Source organism: Haemaphysalis longicornis, unplaced genomic scaffold (genome assembly GCF_048455015.1).
Source record: "Haemaphysalis longicornis isolate Haplotype H1 unplaced genomic scaffold, Haemaphysalis longicornis Haplotype H1 scaffold_6, whole genome shotgun sequence".
Classification (NCBI taxonomy): domain Eukaryota; kingdom Metazoa; phylum Arthropoda; class Arachnida; order Ixodida; family Ixodidae; genus Haemaphysalis; species Haemaphysalis longicornis.
Window position 1 is genome coordinate 170,388,437 of NW_027526407.1, and position 19,564 is coordinate 170,408,000.

General features: G+C 46.8%; 1 pseudogene; it reads right to left on the minus strand.

Annotated features, from left to right (window-relative positions):
* Positions 1 to 18,362: 18,362 nt before the first annotated feature.
* On the minus strand, positions 18,363 to 19,334 carry LOC144143360 (uncharacterized; annotated as a pseudogene).
* Between the last annotated feature and the right edge of the window lie 230 nt (positions 19,335 to 19,564).

Here is a 19,564-nt window from a genome sequence, read left to right on the forward strand (position 1 = left end):
GACTCCAACGCGGAGTCTGTTGTGAACAGGCAACCAGTGTCGGGTATGACGGGTGATCGAAACAGAGCATCAGCATCACTGTGTTTGCGTCCGGACCGGTATACGACTCGGATGCCGTACTCTTGAAGTCGAAGAGCCCAACGTTTGAGTCTAGGAGAGCCAGCATAGAGCGTGTGGATCCATGGAAACGTTAAATGGGTGACCGTAGAGATAATGACAAAATTTCGTGATGGCCCAAACGATAGTGAAACACTTTTTCTCTGTTACCGAATAGTTCAGCTCCGCCTTCGTCAGGGTGCTACTACCGTACGCAAGAACGTATTGACGGAAGCCTACTTTGCGCTGAGCGAGATCGGCACCGAGGTCGACACAACTGGCATCAGAGTGCACTTCGGTAGGTGCAAGCGGGTCAAAACAGCGCTGTATTGGTGGCGAAGTTAGCAAGCTTCGCAGAGCCACAAATGCCTTTTGAGAAGTAGGAGACCAACCGGTAATTTCTGTGCTTCCGTTGAGGAGGAACATCAAAGGGGCAATAACGGTGCAAAGTTTCCGACGAATCGCCCAAAATAGGTACAGAGGCCAATGAAGCTTTTAAGGTCTTTCAGAGTGGTCGTTATAGGAAACTCTGCCACTGCACGAACCTTTTCCGGGTCCGGAAGAATTCCGTCTTTCGAAAGAACACGGCCCAAGATTTTTAGCCTCTGAGCAGCAAAGCGACACTTTTCAAGTTCAGTTGCAAGCCATTCGAAATAAGGCACGTCAACACTTGTTCAAGGCGCTATAGGTGCGTGTTGAAATCTGGCGAAAACACCACAATGTCATCTAGATAACACAGGCAAGTTTTTACTTGAGGTATTGTAAAACATTGCCCATCATTCGCTCGAAGGTAGCTGGCGCATTACAACGGACGAAGGCATCACATTGAATTTGTAAAGCCTGTCCGGATTAATGAACGCTGTGTTTTAGCGATCGGCATCGGCAATTAGCAGTTGCCAGAAGCCGGTCCGCAAATTTAGTGAGGAGAAGAACTGGGCCCCCTGTAAGCAGTCGAGAGCATCGTTGATACCAGGTAGCGCGTAGACGTCTTTGCGTGTAATATTGTTCAGGCGACGATAATCTACGCAGAACCGGATCGACCGGTCTTTTTTTGTTACCAGTACCACGGGGGAGGCCCACGGTCTGGTAAAGGGCCGAACTACGTTCTGCGCAGGCATATCTGATACTTGCTCGTCGATCACGCGGCGCTCAACCGGTGACACGCGATATGGTCACTGCCGTAGTGGGGCGTTGGACACGGTGCCAATTTCATAGGCGAAATTCGACGGCATCCAAAGATGGCGTCCTGGCAATCGAACGATCCGCCGCACGAGAGTGCGGAGCTGGGTGAGTCGATAGGAAGCTATTAGTAAAAACAGCGCAAAGGACGGGACACGAGTGAAAGCAGACAGGGACGGACGCTGCCCTGTCTGTTTTCACTCGTGGCAGTACTCCCCCCATCCTCAGAAAAGCCTACTGCCGTTCTCGACGGCTCATTCAAAGGTGGTCAACGAAATACTCTCCCGGGAAGTTGCCACCACTTTGTCCCAAAGAGCTTCAAAGAGCAAGAATCGCGACTGAAGACGGCGGGCTTCCCAGACTGTCTAATCAAGAGCCTTTCGGGAATTTTCTAAAGGCAATCCTCCAATCCGCAAGCATAGGCCGACGAAGAACCCGAACAGAGAAAACGAAGGGACGACCATTATTCCATACCTGCATCGTGTTTCCCACAAGCTGATGAAAACGGGAAGAAAGTGTGGCGTAAGAGTGGTGTTCTCGTGCCCCAACAAGCTTTCCCGGCTCTGCAGAAAGCTGAACAGCGGTGGCCAAAGTTTTGGTCGCGGTGTGGTTAGGTATACAAATCAAATGCCCACAGAGAATGCAGGAAAGGTGTTGTGTACAACGTCCCTCTGTCCTGCAACACGTCATACGTAGAGCAGACGGGGCGTTGTAATTATGACCGCCTGCGCGAGCATGCAAACTCACTCAAGAAGTTTCAGGGGCGCAATATGGTAATCTGTTGCGGGAAACATAAATGCTCGCCGAAGCTCGACCACACCTCGACAGTGAGCAGATACCCGGCCAAGCGCTCACGTGAAATTTCGGAGGCGTTTACTATCTACCAAATATAGTACTCTTGCGTCAGCATGCTGTCAATGGCTCTGCGTAATAAAGAGAGTAACTATTTATGCGGTGTGACTGTCGTGGGTGATACCACGGAATAGAAATCTTAGTTTTAAAGCAAAGCTTTCTACCTCTACCCCCCAAGGGTTCTTTCGCGACCGTTGGTGTCACCAGAAAACTCCAGCAAACAAATAAAAAAAATCGCGCCAATCCACCCCGTGAATGTGGTGGGAAAGCAAAGCTGTAAACGGCGCCCACAACGATTACTCATGCGACGTCACTTAAAATCTCTTCCATCGCTCTACAAATAGTAAAACCAGAGAGAAGTGCACTACCACACCATTTATTACTTCAAAGAGATATTCTCCGTATGGTTAACTCAATTCATGATGCATGAACGGTGTTTGGTTGAGTTGTATTGGTGTAGCACAAGAGTGGAAACTTTTTTTTTAAATCAAAGTAAGCTCCAACCCGGTGTTAGACGACCTGACTTCTCCGTCTCGGTGCCGCGGACGGAGGCGACGAGACTTGCGGCTTAGAAGGAGGAGGAAGAAATACTTCTTTTCAGATTTCTGAACGGCCCAGAGTGCAGCCCTGGGGAGTGATTCCTTCTTCTGTGGGGCACATATGCAGTCCGCGCGGACTGTGTTCTGTCCACCCGCTGAAACTGGGTAGGTAGAGAGGGCCTGGAGGGTAGCCTCTCCCATTGCTCTTATGGGTAGTTGACGGAAAGAGAGGAGGGTGCTCAGTGCTAAAGTCGCACACCCCGATTACGGGACGGGGTGTTCCTACTTCTGAGCAAAATTTACATTCAGCGTCATAGCGTTTCGGGTGCATTAAGTGAATACGCGTAGGCTGTGGGAAGGAGCCCGGATTATATGAGCCGTAGGGTAGTTTGTTGTTCTCTGGAAAGGTCAGGGTAAGGAGAAAGTATGGTCTGTCTCAGAAGGCGATAATGCTGGATTATCTCCCTGGACGTGACAAGCGGGTGACTGTCCTCGTGCAGCTCCATAGCACGGGAGGTAAAAGCGCTGCTTGTTGGGTGGGCGTATTTGTTGCCCTCCATTGAAGCGTGAGGGGTTGTTCAGATGAGCTGAATGGAACCGTTTGGGGAGTGGTTTTTAGCACGCACAGTGCAGGTCAGGACACCCAACCCGACTGGTAATTCCAGTAGGATTGCTGGGAATCGGTGACTACCCTCCGAACCCCTGGTTGAGTGAGAGCCAAGGTGATGGCTGCCTCTTCTGCTGCCGTCATTTGTTGGGTCCTAAGCGAGGTACACGCAAGGAGGCTGGTTTTGGAGGTAGCCACGATGATGGCGTGTTGCTGCCCTCGATGTTTGGAGAAGTCTCTGTAGATAACTGCATGAGCCCCACCGAGGGTGGTGTTTAGCGCGTGAGCCTGTGCTTTTCGGTCACCCTCGTCATGGGGGGGGTTCATATTTCTAAGCAAAGGGAGCATCTTTAGTTTTAGACACCAAGAGTCTTGGAGTACGTCAAGCGGAGTGACATTCTGGGCTGCCCAGCCAATCTGGTGAAGCATGCGGTTACCCACCGAAGTTGTGAGTCGGACCTTCTGGTTAGAAAGATGGCCTTCTATCAGCTCTTCCACCATGTTGTGGAGCCCGTGCTAAGCAGCCTCAGTGTGTACGCACTCATGAGGAGACCAATGGCCTGCTCAACCGCCTTTCTAATCATTATATAATGCATCTCTATGTCTTCCCCGTCGAGAAGAAGACAGGGGGTTGACGTAAGTGACTCTCGAGAGGACAAAAGCTTCAATTAATCGAAAGCTACCAGATTCCTTTAGGCCTCGCTTCTTGGTGGCAGCTCGCCTGATCATGTCTATGATTTGATTAATGCTGTTTTTTAGGCGCTACAAGGAGACGTTACTCTTGGTGTTATCCTCGAGATGTAGGTCCAGGATCTTGATGCTGGGGCTTGGAGTGATGGCCTAATCATCAAGGAGTATTTAAATGTATTCCTTGATTTGGGGTGAGGGCGGACGACAAGAAGCTGGGATTTTTTACGTGAATACTGGAGGCCACAGGCTTTAGCACATTGGCGTACTAAAAGTGAGATTCCATGGATTGGTGCGAGATTCCTTTAATTTTTGTAACTCTTAGCACATGAGCAAGCTGCGCACAGGGCCGCTAGACGGGCTCTGAGGGGTCGTGTGACGCTTTCACGTGGCATTCAGCGAGAAGGCAGGGGGTAAACCCGTAGATGTGCTTGGTGAGTACACCATTTGTCTTCCCGTGTTCGCGTGGCCTCATAGCTAAATCGGTAAGACAACGGGCTCTCGCTTTGTTAGTCTATTAGTTCCAGGTTCGATTCCCGGCGGTGCCAGTAAATTTTTATTTGTTCGCTGGAGTTTTCTGGTGACACCAACGGTCGCGAAAGAACCCCTGGGGGGTAGAGGTAGAAAGCTTTGCTTTAAAATTTACTGGCACCGCCGGGAATCGAACCTGGAACTAAAGAAAACACGTTTATCGTATTTGCACTAGAGGATGCTTCCCAGCCATAGCTGAATTAACCTCTGAAGGATCCAAGCTTTGTTCTTGCAGATGAACATGAAGCTACTTGCGCTCTCCCCCCAAGTCGTAAGCATCTTACTAGCAAAAGGTGAGGTGGAGTACGCAATGTGCGGTTGCGCCGTCATCTCTCTCATTGCCTTTCCCACAAACGTCTTATGCGTCGCCCCCAAGGAGCGCCCTCCTCCTGACCATTTCCCGAGACGCTGTTCCATTCTCAGTTACCAAACCACCTGACGTCTGCGCGGGAGGTTCAAACACGATATGCAACATGCTGGCCGGCGGCGGTGGCACACTGCCAGGTAGCAGCAGAGTTCGCAGAGCACGCGAACACTTCCTGCTACGCAGCAAAAATGCACCGTGACAGAGAAGACTTCAGCTCCCGCTGCACACCAATTTTATATTACGGAGTATAGTAATCGCCAGTGCACTTTTTGCTCCCATCCGCTATTCTGGTTAATTTTTGCAATTATCTGATAACCACACTTCCGCCGTTAGCTACCAAGTGCGCAACATTGCAAAGGGTCGTCGGTGGAGGCGAGGGGGAAAATAGTTGTGAAAGAGGTGTCAGTGGTAGAGAGGAGGAGTCCCGGAGCGGCGCCAAGTAAACCGATGATACCGGAATGAAACTTGGGGGGTTAGACATATACTGCTTTGCAGTAAAAGGCTGGGTCGCGTTGGCGAAGAGACCCGGAGCACACGATGGCTGCCTGCTGCGGAGACGCAGTGTAGTGGTCGATTTCTTGATGCAGGGGCGTGCGCACTCGCTTGCTTCGTAGTTCCAGGCAGGGGATGACGTGTAGACTAGGACCCCTGCCAAAATATAATGAGGGTAATTGGCAGGGCTGCCAAGAGGTACTAATTAGGTCTCCTCGTTTCCGAGTCCAAACGAGGTCTGGAGTCTGGGCGCAGGTCTCGCTCCGAAGCACTATCTACGGAGCTGCCGCTGTGTCGCTACGGACCACATATACCCACTGGGGGATTGACGCCACTTGGACGGTCAGCCTCCTCTTTAGCCAAACGCATACCCGCTGAATGTCGAATGAATCATGAGGTGAAAATTTGGGGGTGTGTTGGCCGGTCAAAGGTCAAGATCAGAAATTTGTTTGTAATTTCTCCTTGCTTCGCATATGATTATACCCCTCACTGCTCTCGCGCCCTGACTTCGAAAGCCTTTGAGCATATCGATTTAGCTTTCCTTTGTTAGGTCAGGATCAGAGATAACGCCATGTACGCTGTTAAGGCTGTGCCAAGGCGGGACCCTTGTCGAGACACAGCCCGCATGCGCGATGCGCCTGCTATAGCTAGAACAAAGTCGTCCTACTGCGCTGAAGGTGACGAACGAAAGTATGCCGCGTGTATTCCGACTGCCATTAATATACACTTCCAGACATCTCGTGACCTACAGCATGGCGGACGCAGCTTGCGCCCGCTATCTTTTGTGACACTACACCTCAAACACCGGCAGGTGATAACAGCACATCCCCCTTTTCAAAGACAACACATTTAAGTCGCACCATTGAGGTAAACAATATATAATATACAAACAAACACAATTGCACCAAAACAAGAACACCGCAGAGAAGTAACCAATGCCCAGCCTTATGGACTTCTTTACCACTTTACCGTATCTGGTTACCGTGCATGCAGGGTTACCATGGGCTACTCGCGAGTTCGAGGCCCCGCACTTGTGGCATATAAGTCGCCTGTGTAACACCCAATTCGGCAGTACTCGCCTGCTCGGAAATTTCTGTTTCCCTTTGCATTTGGACGACGGTTAAGCGAACCCTGGTTACTCTGGAGGTCAGTGTAATTGACCAAATTTGCAGCGCCCGGCTGCTCTTCATTCTGTTCAAACTCGAAGGTTTCCGCGCGTGCGCGCTTTCTAGGTAGGCGGTTAAGCCTTCTGTTTCTGCAGAGGTCGACCTCGTCATCTGTGCGCAGCACGTATGAGCGTGATTGCGGCGCTGGAACAAGGACTGTGGCGTCGCAATGCAAGTAGGTCATCCTCACACGGTCCCCTACTTTCATCTCGGAAAGTGGCCTGGCACGGTGGCGATGGTTGTAATAAGGGCACTGCCGCCTCCTGACCTCTTGATCAGTGTTCACTGCTAATCTAAGGCTGCTTTCTCCTAAATTTCGGAGACGATGTAGCATTGGCACTCTGATCTTCAGTCGCCTACCCATGCGTATTACCGCATGACTTACTCCAAGTAAACCGGGTTTTGCCCTGTGAGCCAACAGTGCGGGGTTAGGCTCTTTGGAATTTAAAATAAGGTTTTTATCCGTCTGAACCATTTGTTCGACTTCCCCTTTGCCCGTTGTCATTTCCGAACGTATACGACATAACAAACTGTTCAAAGTAAGCAGCGACAAACCTAGGACCGTTATTGGTCACCACCATACCTCGGCAAAGTTGGCACGGCTCACTCACTCACTCACAATTTTTTTTTTCGAATCACCACTCACTCAAACTCAGACTCAATGCTGAGCAGCACATCTGCGCTCACTCAAACTCAAACTCACATTGAGCGCAAAACTCAGAACTCACTAGGACTCAAAACTCAAAATTTACTCAGAACTGAAAATGTACAACTCAAAATGGACTCAAAACTCATGTGTACTCAGAACTCAAAATGTACTCAAAACTCAATATGTACTCAAACTCAAAATGTACTCAAACTCAAAATGTACTCAGAACTCAAAATGGACTCAAACTCAAAATGGACTCGAACTCAAAATGTACTCAGAACTCAAAATGTACTCACAACTCAAAATGGACTCAAACTCAAAATGGACTCAAAACGCAAAATGAACTCAGAACTCGAGATACGCTGAGAACTCGAAATGGGCTGAGAACTCCAAATGAATTCAGAACTCAAATGGCCTTACAACTCTCTCGGGCTAGGAATTTACTGTGGTTCAGGTGGACTCTGATTTCCCAAGCATTCAGTGTTGTCAAATTCACGCGTGGTAAAAATTTTACGGGTGCAAATTTTTGAGCTCAAGCTCTTGCATTTGGCACGACATGACACCGTAATTCCTGTGAGGTCGGAAACAATTTTCGTTGCAGATTTAATACAGCTACACCTGCTGCCCGTAATGACTAGCGCTGGTTGCAAGCAATTGTACGTATATATTGGATACCAAACTCTTGATGTAGGCTCCGTGTTCGTGTTTATGGCAGAGGCGGTCCAGACTCGATGGTGTGCTGGGTCCCTGGGTCGAAACAAGCAAGATTGGGGGAGGGGGTGTGCACTCACTGCTCCGTTCATTTATGTCGAAGCTGTTTGGGGTTACGGTTTTGTGCATTCTTGCTCTGCATCCTGAAAAAATGCCTTGCGTGAAAGCAAACTGTCCCCGCGAATCTCTGCAGTGCGAGGTGTTCATTGATATGCCTTTGATTTTTTAATGAATAGCATACTTTGCCGAGTACCCCCCTCTCTCTACCCCAAACAGGATCATGTAACGCCCTGCAGTTACACAAAAATGCCGATGTCACGGAAGTTCAACCTGTAATATTTATAAACGCGTAAATGTAGACAATTGATCAAAATAAATGTTAAAAACCTAAAAAAACAATAAGAAGAAACAATACCGAAAAGGGCGAACCGTGCAACACGGGAGTCCTGAATAGTCTCAGATTGGGTTAAAATTCAGAGAGATGTGGCGCTAAAGAATGTGGGGTATAAAATTGAGGGTCTCGAGGAGGGAAATCACGTGGGACAAACAGAAAAGTGCCTAGTTGTTTGCTTAGGCACTTGTATTAGTTTTTATTAGCGTTTGCTACGGGGGATGAGCTCTCGTAGCTGGGCTCAGCACCACACTATCGTTGTGAGCAATTACCACCACCGTACCCAGCTGTTAATTTCCAGCATGCAAGCGTGTCCGAGTGCGAGTGCGTTTGCGTGCGTGTGCGTGTGCTTGTGCGTGCGCGTGCGCGTGCGTGCATGCGTGCGTGCGTGTGCGTGTGCGTGTGTGTGCATGTGCGTGTGTTTGTGTGTGTGTGTGTGTGTGTGCGTGTGTGTGCGTGTGTGTGTGTGTGTGTGTGTGTGTGTGTGTGTGTGTGTGTGTGTGTGTGTGTGTGTGTATGTGTGTGTGTGTGTGTGAGTGTGTGTGTGTGTTGCGTCAGTCATCTGTTCTTTCATTGTGTTTGCGATGTAGTCATTGGAGAACTGCAGAGCCCGAGTTAATTCTTTTCCTTTACATTGTCATCATGTGCTAGCTTTGATATCGTGCGCTGATTTCTTATTGTAATAAAATCAGTTCGAACGCACTCACAAACTGCGCTTGCTTATTTTTCTGAAGTGTTTTCCTTCGGTTGCAATGTCTGTTTATGTCTTGGTGCCTCTGTTGCCTCTCTATCTCCAACACTCTAGCAAGGAGTTAATGTCTCACATGTAATTGGCCAATTCTGGATTCGAGTGCACGTTGGTACACTGTGAGAAGAAAATTACTGACACGAAACGCGGCCGCAAGGCTTATTCATAAACAAATGTGAAATTCACCTTTCTAATGAGCTCTGATGGCCCCTGTTACCTATGGTCATCCACAATTTCCACAACACCATATGTGTCGAAGGATTTGTTTGTTGTGACTCGGGGAAATGGAGGAAGTAACGGTTGAATGGCAGCTATTAGCAGAGAGTTTTCGTGTCTGGTGATTTAAGTTCGAGAGCTTGGCATGGGTTTTGTTCTTACCCCATGCCATCCTGCCTCGATGATTCAGCATTTAGACGCCAATATTTTTATTACTATATACCGCATTGATGAACATCTCTGGACAAGCCCTCGCATGTATATAACACAACTGCCTTATGGGTTGGCAGGGAATTTTGTTTAAACCTAACCAGCAATTAAAGAAAGATTCTATTTGCTATATCCTCATAACTATAATCAGAAAGCATTTTTATATTTGTCCCACGTGATCCCCCTCGACGAGACGTGTAATTTGATACCCCACACACCACACCCTACCAGGATCATATAGAATTCATACCAGTCAAACTAACCATGACTCTCATGACTGTAACAAGGACGCATTATTTAAATGGCCGACGTGATTCCCCTCACTGAAACCTTCAATTTGACACCCCACGTGGTTTGGCGGCCTCACCTTCGATTTAACCTAATCTGTGACTCATAATGACTATCTCATGGTTAGAACCACGAAGCCTTTTTTATTTGGACCACGTGATTCTCCTCGTCAAGACCGTAAATTTGATACCCTAAACGACCTCGGGGTGACTTCGAATTTTAACCCAATATAAGACTCGCCATGACTATCTCATGGTTATAACCAGGAAGCATTTTTGTATTTCTCCAACGTGATTCCGCTCATCAAGACCATTAATTTGATACCCGTCACATCGTAGCGGAATCAATTTGAATGTTAACCCAAGCAGTGACTAACCATGACTACCTCATGATATAGCCATACCGCATTTTTGTCCCACATGATTTTTCTCATCGGAACCTTCAATTTGATGTCCCGCACACCTTGTGGCGTCATTGTGAATTTTAACCTAATGTAACACCCACCATGAGTATGTCATGATAATAATCAGGAATCAAGTGATTAGCATCATCGAGACCTTTAACTTGATACGCCACACGCCCTAGCGCAATGAACTTAAATTTTAACTGAATCTATGACTAACCATGGCTACGTCATTAAATAACCATAGCTCATTTTGTCCCGAATGATTCCCCACATCGAGACTTTGAATTTGATTCTCCAGACGCCCTCGCAGCGTCATTTTGAATTTTAACCCATTCTATCACTTATTATGACTGCCTGATGACTGCAATCAGGAAGCATTTTTTATTTACCCCGCGTGATTTCTTTAATCGGGACCTTTCATTTGATACCTTACACGCCTTAGCGTCATCAACTTGGCATTTCACCCAATCTATTGCGGTCATTATTTTGTCTAAGGGGGGGCGTTGTCCAATAAATTCAATTCAGCTAATTCATTTGAAACAGCAGAACGAACAGCCCCCGCCCCCTTTTCCCACCGGCTCTCACCTCTTCCTTCGTGACTCCTAGTATATCAAGCCGTTAACAGTAGCAGGCGAACAACAAGCAAGCAAGCGCCACAGTGTGCTTTCCCACCACCCTTTCCCACCCTCTTAGTGGATCCATCAGGAGGAAAAGTTAAAACAACTCTTTTTTATGACCTCACCAGTCAATTATTACTCACGCGCCAGACACGACAACTTGGTATACAGCAAGTGCTTAGGGTCATGAAAATTCAGCAATAAAGTAAAAAAATCAGACCCCCCCCTCCTTCCCAACCGATCACGGGGATCGCGAATGGTGCCGTACCCGCAGGTAACCTGAATTCCGAGCCCACAGCGACGCATGAAACTTAACAGCCAACCGTAGCTGCCTGCTAGGCTACTCATATGTACTCAAACTCAAAATGGACTCAAAACGCATATGTACTCCGAACTCAAAATGTACTCAGCACTCAAAATGGACTCAAACTCAAAATGTACTCAGAAATCAAAATGGACTCAAAACGCATATGTACTCCGAACTCAAAATGTACTCAGCACTCAAAATGGACTCAAACTCAAAATGTACTCAGAAATCAAAATGGACTCAAACTCAAAATGTACTCAGAACTCAAAATGGACTCAAATTCAAAATGTACTAAATCTCAAAATGGATACAAACTCAAAATGTACTGAGAACTCAAAATGGACTCAAACTCAAAATGTATCAGAAATCAAAATTGACTCAAACTCAAAATGTACTCAGACCTCAAAATGGACTCAGAATTCACTAGGTCTCAGGTGTACTCAAACTCAATCGGACTCAAACTCAGTCAGGCTGACTCGGCTCAAACTCACTTAAGCTCCAACTCACCATGCCACACTAGCCTCGCAACCACTCAAACTCAAACTCACGCGTGAGTTTGAGTCCAAATGAGTCTGAGTGAGTGGACTCAGGAGTGAGTTCGCCGACCTCTGGATTCTTAACAGGTTGAAAAATCTGGAATTAGTATATTTTCCCTTCCCTTAACTGGTCGTTGGCGGTTCATGTGGTTGATTTTATTCCTGTATTCTATACTCAATTCAAGAAAATTGTTTTGGTACCACGATAGCTCGACATATCGATATTGTCAGATTCCCATTCTGTATCCGTAGTCTTAGCCCTTTCTTCTCTTAGATGTACAGCTTTGCTACGGACGCTTCGACCACTCCAGCCATCCGACCTTACTGAAGCTTACCTTCTTTAGGTGCCTTACCATGAGGGGATGACCTTTTACGAAAACGCAGGTTCACTTGCAAAGTTAGCCCTCTCCGGGCCTCTTGCCGATGTCATTGAGCCAACCTTTTTTATTAACTGCTGCAAGGTACAGTAAATTGTTGAAGCTTCAAGGGCAGCACAAATAAGTATTTTTGTCGTTGAGAGATTTCCGTCCCATGAAGTTCTCCCGGAAACCAAACTGGTGCCTTTCACGCAACCTAGAGGTGATAATAACAGGCTTTCGTTGTCGTGTAACCCAGTTGAAAAGATACCTACACAGCTCTTGTCTGTCCTGCTCTGTGCAGTTCCTGCAATGAAGAAGGGTCTGTCCACCGCTGCCTTTTCTTCTGTCCATGATTTTCAAGCTTTAGATGTCAGCTCGTTAAGGTGCTGCTTCAAAGTGTGGGGATTGTCTAATTCTTTTCGGCTGTTTTATCATTCACCACTTCAGAAACAAGTATTGCGGCCAGGATGTTTGTTTTGTCCTTGTGCGCTTTATAGAAAATTTCATACGATTCACAATGTGGTTCGATTTTTTCCTCTGACACCTCAACAAAGCTCTTCAAAAGTCTACATTTCGAAATATTTTTGTTCATTTATTTTTTTGTTAACTATTATTTTATAATTTCGGTTAATCAAGAACAGAAAAAAAGGTTTTCAATTTTTATAATAAATTTTCCTCAACTACTGTAACTCTGTTTGGTCGATCATCTCATTGGGTATGCGCCATTAGCATTTAGGAACAAAGACAGCAGCAACAATCAATCAATCTACCAACCAACCAACCAACCACCTCATTGAGCTGCTGCAAGGGACACCCTCGTTTAAATTTCGACGTATTACGCATGCCTTTGAGCCTTGGTTCGTTTGTCACGTTTTGCTATGTTATTTTCCGCTTCCGGTTTTAGTACACCTTCGTGATGAGGGCATTTTGTTACCAATATTTCATATTTCTGCCAATTATTTGACATTTAATTATGCTAGGCGGATTCTCGGGACGTTCCCGTCTACAAAGAGTTATGTCACACAGACAGCATATCGAACGCGTCACGACGTGAGGCATGGAGCCAAGAAAGGGAAACAAAATCTCCCCACAAATATTTCAGCATTGAAAATTGACAAGGTAATCATGCTGCCTGTAGAGATCAATCCAGAGCACATCATTAGAAAAAGGTACGAAATGTTATTTTGTTTTTTTTTGTTTTTCCTGTTCAAATGCAAGACGAAAATTTTGACGCGTACCTATTGAGCAACTCGTCCATAAAATATCTATGAATAAGAAGTTAATAATTTGAATCCGCCGAAATGTCGGCGTACACAGCATGCACGAGCACACGGAGAAGTTTAGCCAGGTGGAAGCACTTTAACCTTTTAGCGCGTAATGTGCCAATTACCCGCAGCCTAACAATTTCTGCAGCGCTCTTCCACTTTTGTTGAACGGTGAATCGTGCGCCGGTCACACATTGTACAAGACGTTCTAGCATTTTAATAAGCTAAAATGACATGTTAGTTTCTCTACTTGCGCAGTCCTTGCACTGCATGGTACATGTACTTCTCCTAGAACCCATAAAAAGCCCTTGCCCCTATTGTTACAAAAAAAAGTGTAGTGCCAAGTCTTTAGAGAAATGCCGCCAACAAAATGTCATTCCAAAGAAACCTCCTGTGCATCAGCATTCAGTGTGTTTGTATGGGCACTTCACAAAGCTTTACGTACATTTCCTTGAATACGCTGGATATAAAGCATTTGATATTTTTTACATCAGCTTTTGCTGAAATATTGGACAAGTAGTGTGCGTACAGCACAAGCGAGTACTTTTTCACACGACAAAGACGGTGACATTTTCGCGAGTGCACGCCAGCCTTCTCATTTATTTTACAAGTGTTGTTTCGCGGGCCTCCCGTTGAGCCAACCCCAAATAAAACGTTCTTCTGAAAACAGGTTGGAAGCGTTGACCTGTAATGATACATTTTCTCTCGTTTTCAGAAACAATTCAGGCACCTTACGCTTGGACTGCGCTGTCAACGTGAACAATGTTTTCAAAGGGAGCTGTACATGCGCAAAGAAGTATACTGTGCCCAACCAATTGACAATCCGATTAGATAAAACAAAGCTGTATATCTCTTAAGAAACCAGGCAGTAAAATAATAAAATTACAACGTCACCACGTCGCCACTACGTTAATAAAACTACGTAGTGGTCCTACATGTTGTAGTTTAAAACCAGGCACCGTATCCTGTGCGCACTTATTTCAGTTTGAACATAGGTGATCTTCATACGTTGAAAGTGTTCAATACCGACAAATAGTTTTTATATTTACACATGCTGCAATATTTGCCCGCACACCCAAAATTTTGTGTACACAAAACGCACTGCATGAAAAATGCAAAAATTATTAGATTAGGATTATAACGTCTGCTCCTTTTGCAATAAAAGCGCGTTCTTTTCCGATTACCTATTGGGGTTTTTTAGTAGCAATGTGAATATTGTTTTTATTTATTGTTTACCGAATCCTGATAGTTCAACAGCAAACATCTTAGAGGTTCCTTGCACAGGTATATATTTTTCTTACTTTTATAACGGGACTTTCAGATCAGTTCTTTAGAGGACTGCTGTAGAGGTACGTAGAAAAAATCACTGCAAACTATATTAGAGGTAATATTAACCAAACGTTCCCTCTATTGAACACTGGGAAATTTTGCAGCTATGTTACATGCCTAAATTGGAGTTGTACTTTTGAGAAACATGGTGAAAAAATAATGCACACTGTTAACTGAAGTATATGCAGAGTCTGATCAATGTTACAATTAGTTGACGTCAGTTAACCTCAATTTTTAATACTCGTTATATTAGCATTTTTGTACTCTCCCTATTTCTTTTGGCAATAAACTTCCCGCACCCGTTATGAGTGGTGCAGTGAGAAATTCTCTTCGGGGGGTGTTATACGCCGCCGGTAAAAACAAGAAGCCCTGCGTCCTAACCAAATTTTAGCCATTTTTGGCTTCCTATTTTTTACATTATGGTATATCGATACGATGTGAAAATAGCGTAGATGAAAAAAAGGTGAAAGCAACGGCGGAGGAATGGGGCGCTCAAAAAAATTTCGAGGTTGCTTTGTCTCAATACCCCCCGACCCCTGGCAACGCCTCGGCCTGTTATAATGCGTAAGCATACTCAGGGCTGTACCCCAACAAAGAAGCGTGACGCCATTGGTACGCAAAAGTCGTTTAAATTTTTCATCAGAACGCACGGAATCTTTTTGACAGTAATGTAGAAAATATGTAGCTGTCGTATGTCGTAGCGGCGCCCGCCGCTATCAGTCGGTTATCGGCGAAAGAAAGGAGGTGACGGCAGTCCAGGTGATAGGCACGCAAAAAAAAAAACCCGCGGTTTATTTCGCAGCGCTTTAAGTAGCAACTGTGACGTCAGTACCACGTGTTTCCATACATGGGCCAGGCACGGTGAATCGGCGCGTAAAGCAGGAGCGCACTTTCAGCAGACGGGAAACAGATTCTGGCACATTCCCCCTTTTGCAAAATAACAGTGGTTTGGGGCGTGGAATTTAGAACATTCACACATGAACAAAACCGAGAAATCTTAGTAGTAACGAACCACAAAAAAGCTTATTTATCAATACCGTAGCAATCCGGTCACTTAACCACTCTACCAGACGTGGTCACAGTCACGGAAGCGGAAGGAACTGACGTGGAAGTCACAGCCTTTGTACCTGAAGGCACTGAAGCTTAAGTTGAGGCGGTGGATGGCTCCCTTTCCGTCGAAACCAATTCGGCTGACTCGCTTTCGTTTGGAAACACGTAGCTGCCTTCACGCTTCTCCTGTTGTAAGCGGTTAAGCATACGTCTGTTCGTCGCAGCGTAACACCTTCCTCGGATTGTAAAATGTAGGAATGTGGAGTAGTGGCTGTCGCTGGCACCGTTCCTCTGGCTTTTATATCCCAAACACAATCACCTTGTGTTAGTTTATCCAACTCCCTGGCTCTGTGGCGTTTGTTGTAGTACTGTGCTTGCAACTTTTTGTTGGCTCTGTCTTTGGTCGCAAGTGTAAGCAGCGTTCGCTGCACTGGAACATGGAGCTGCGGTGCCATTGGAACTCTTGTCTGACGACGCCGGCCCATGAGGATTTCCGCTGGGCTAGAGCCCAAGATGCGCGGAGTTGCCCTGCAGGCAAGCAGAGCCAAGTATGGGTCCTTGGATTTTAGTATCAGGCGCTTAATCGTTTGAACCTTGCTTTCTACTTCCCCATTAGCCTGAGGTTACCTTGCGCTTGCTGTGACGTGACAAAAGCCATAATCATAGGCAAACTTCTCACACTCGGTACAAGAAAACTGTGGTACATTATCTGTCACCACGGTATCTGGAATGCCATGACGTGGAAAAATGTTTTTTAGCATTTCTATAACCGGACCGGTTTTTGTTGAGGGAAGAAGGGCTACTTCCGGATACCGCGACAGGTAGTCGACCATGACAAGGTAGTGACAGTTGTTGACAAAACACAAGTCGACCCCAACTCGTTCCCAGGCGAAACTTGGCGTTCAGGTTGAGACCAACGGCTCACAGTTCTGGGTGACGAATCGCGCACAAGTAACACATTCTTTTACTTGCCGTGCGAGTTGTTCGCCGAGGCCTGGCCACCAAAATAATTCTTTCACCAAAGCTCTTGTTTTCCCTGATGCCCATCATGTAGCTTGGATAGTACTTCTTTTCTTAGGCATTGAGGTACTACCAATCTAGTCCCCTTAAGCAACATGCCATTTCATTCGGCAGTTACGGCACGTTTTTGCCAATACGGAGCTAGGTAGAAAGAAAGTTTTGGTTTTTCTGGCCAGCTTTCACGACACAACTTTAGCAAGGCTTGACAAACAACGTCAGTGTTTTGACCATCGCGTACTCTGTTAACAAAATTGTCGCCCGTTTGTAACCCTTGAAGACAAGATTTAACAATTGACGATAGTTCTGAGACGATCCGTTCAGTGGCAAATTTGTCTGATTTCATCGGCGCTCGTGAAAGAGAGTCAGCCGTAATGAAGTTTTTGCCGGGAGCGTACACAATTTGAAATTGATACCGCATCAACCGCATTCTGAAGCGCTGCTCCCTTGGCGTCAACAAATGGATAGGCATTTTACTTAGCAACGAGACAAGAGGTTTGTGGTCTGTTTGGAACGTCACATCGATACCTCGTATATACTCGTCAAATGTTTCGGCAGCCCATGTTAAAGGTAGTGCCTCCTTTTCGACTTGCGCATAGCGCTGCTCGGTTTTTGTGTATGAGCTTGAAGCGAACGCTATCGGGCAGCGCTCGCATTACGTTGTCTCGTATTACGAGACCAAACGAGGAGGCATCCGCCGAAAGAATCTTGAAAAGTCGTGGATCGTACATGGCCTTACACTTTGCTGAGCAGATAAGAGCTTTCAAGCTATCCAAAGCTGTGTTCTGAGGTGGACCCCAAACCCATTCAGTCTCTTCAGCAAAAGCGCCTGTCGTGGGGCAGTGGTTTGCGCTAAGTTCGGCAAAAAGGGGCCTAGGTATTTGGCGATGCCCAGAACACTGCCTAATTGTGAAATATTCGACGGCGGATTCAGCTCTTTAATGACTTTGAGTTTGACCGGATAAGGCTGTACGCCTTCTTCACTTAGTGACCCAAAAAGCTCATGCTTCGTGCTCCAAATACACACTTTGCTTTGTTAAGCGTAACGTTAGACTGGCCCGCATAGTTAAGACATTCGACAGCCTAGAATCATCTTGCTCTTTGCTGTCGCCAAATATGAGAATATCGTCCATGAGGTTAACGACGCCAGGAAGGACTGCCAGGATTTAAGACATTCTCCTTTGAAAGTATCCTGGAGCTGCAGTAATTCCAAACGGCAACCGAGTTAAACAGTACCGCCCAAATGGCGTAATGAACGTGGTCAGTAGTTCTGAGGCCTTACTGAGTCGCACCTGGTGGAATCCGGAATTGGCGTCTAGTTTGGAAAACCATTTCGCGCCAGCAAGTGAGCCTAGTTCTTGGTCTACAGTAGGCAACGTATACCTTTCTCTTAGGGCAAACGTGTTCAACTGCGTAAGGTCGACACATATCCTTATGTCTCCCGAGGGCTTTTGTACAGGAACAATGCCGGCACACCATTCCGTCGGCTCTTAGACTGCCCGAACTACACCCATTTGTTCCATCTTATCATGTTCCCGCTTCACAGGTTCCTGAAGCGGTGTAGAAATCCTGCGTGGTGCGCTTATTGCAAATGGAACTGCGTCTGGTTTTAGCCTGATTGTATACTCCCCGGGGATACAGCCAAAGTCGTCAAAAACCTGAGGGCACAAAACCTCGTAGTCAGACGTTTTCTGAGCGACCGAGTCAGCGAACTTAATAACTCCTAATGCTTCAAGAGCTGGCAAACCTAGCAGTACATGGCGCAAAGGACTGACGACATAACATGTTTGGCGAGAAGTGCGTCCTTACAAACTATATCGGCCTGAAACGTGCCCAGAACATTTAGCCGGGCATTGCTAGAGCCTGTAAAGATGTAGTCGGCCTTTTCTAAGCTCGTGGGAAGTCCAGGAAACGATGCTGGAATGACGGACACTTGTGCCCCTGAGTCAACCTTTGCGAAAACAGGCACTGCATTAACCAATACGTGAACGCAACGCGCCTTGGCGCCAGGCGCCTGCACCGCTCCTATAAACATTTCCCCAGTGTATGTTTGTACGGACGACACTCGTACCTTTCTCTGGTTGCTTGTAGAAGTCCCTTTGAGGCACACCTTGCCAAAATGTCCCTTTACGCTGCAGTTGAACTACTTCTGCGCTCTAGCTGGGCAGTCTGTTCTTGGGTGGGAGTGGCCGCCGCAGAAGATGCACTGTCTTTCGGAACAAACCTCTGGCGGCCGGGTATCCTCACTGCGGTGCGGTTTCGTGCGGTGACCAACTGCTTTGACGTTGACGTCGTCACATGGCTTGCATGGAGTGTTGTCGCGAACCTCCTTGGAGTTGCGAAGCTCTACTTGTTGCTGCTGAACTGACTCTTTTAAGCGGGTCTTCGCTGGAGCTGTCGCGAGATATAGCTTCCGGTCCGTTTGGAGCGACTCGGAAAGTTTTTCGTCCCGCAGGCCAACGACGAATCGGTCCCGGATGAGGCGCTGCTTGAATTCTCCGAAGCCGCATTTTTCCGCCAAGATGTGTAGAGCCGTCATGAACTGGTCAATAGACTCGCCCGGCATCTCTTGCCGCTTGTGAAAGCAAGCGTTCTCGTAGACGACGTTGGTCTCCTTGATGAAGTACTCGTCGCACTTCTTTTTGACAAGCTCAAACTTCCTGGAATCTTCGGTCGAAAGATTGAAGCTAACAAGCATGTCCCTTGCTCGCCGCCCCATGGTGTACTACAGCAAAGTGCGCACTTGCGCCTCCTCCGAGCGCTCATTCAGGCCCGACGCATATCGATTATTGTCGAAGTGCTGTATCCATGCTGGCCACTCCGAGATAGTGTCAAACTCCAGCGGTCGTGGTTTCTGAAGGCCCGGCGGGGGTGGCGGTGGTGTAGTGGCCATTGCAGCCTGTTTTTGCGCTGACGTCTAGATGGATCTTTTTTTCCCCGATGGTGGGC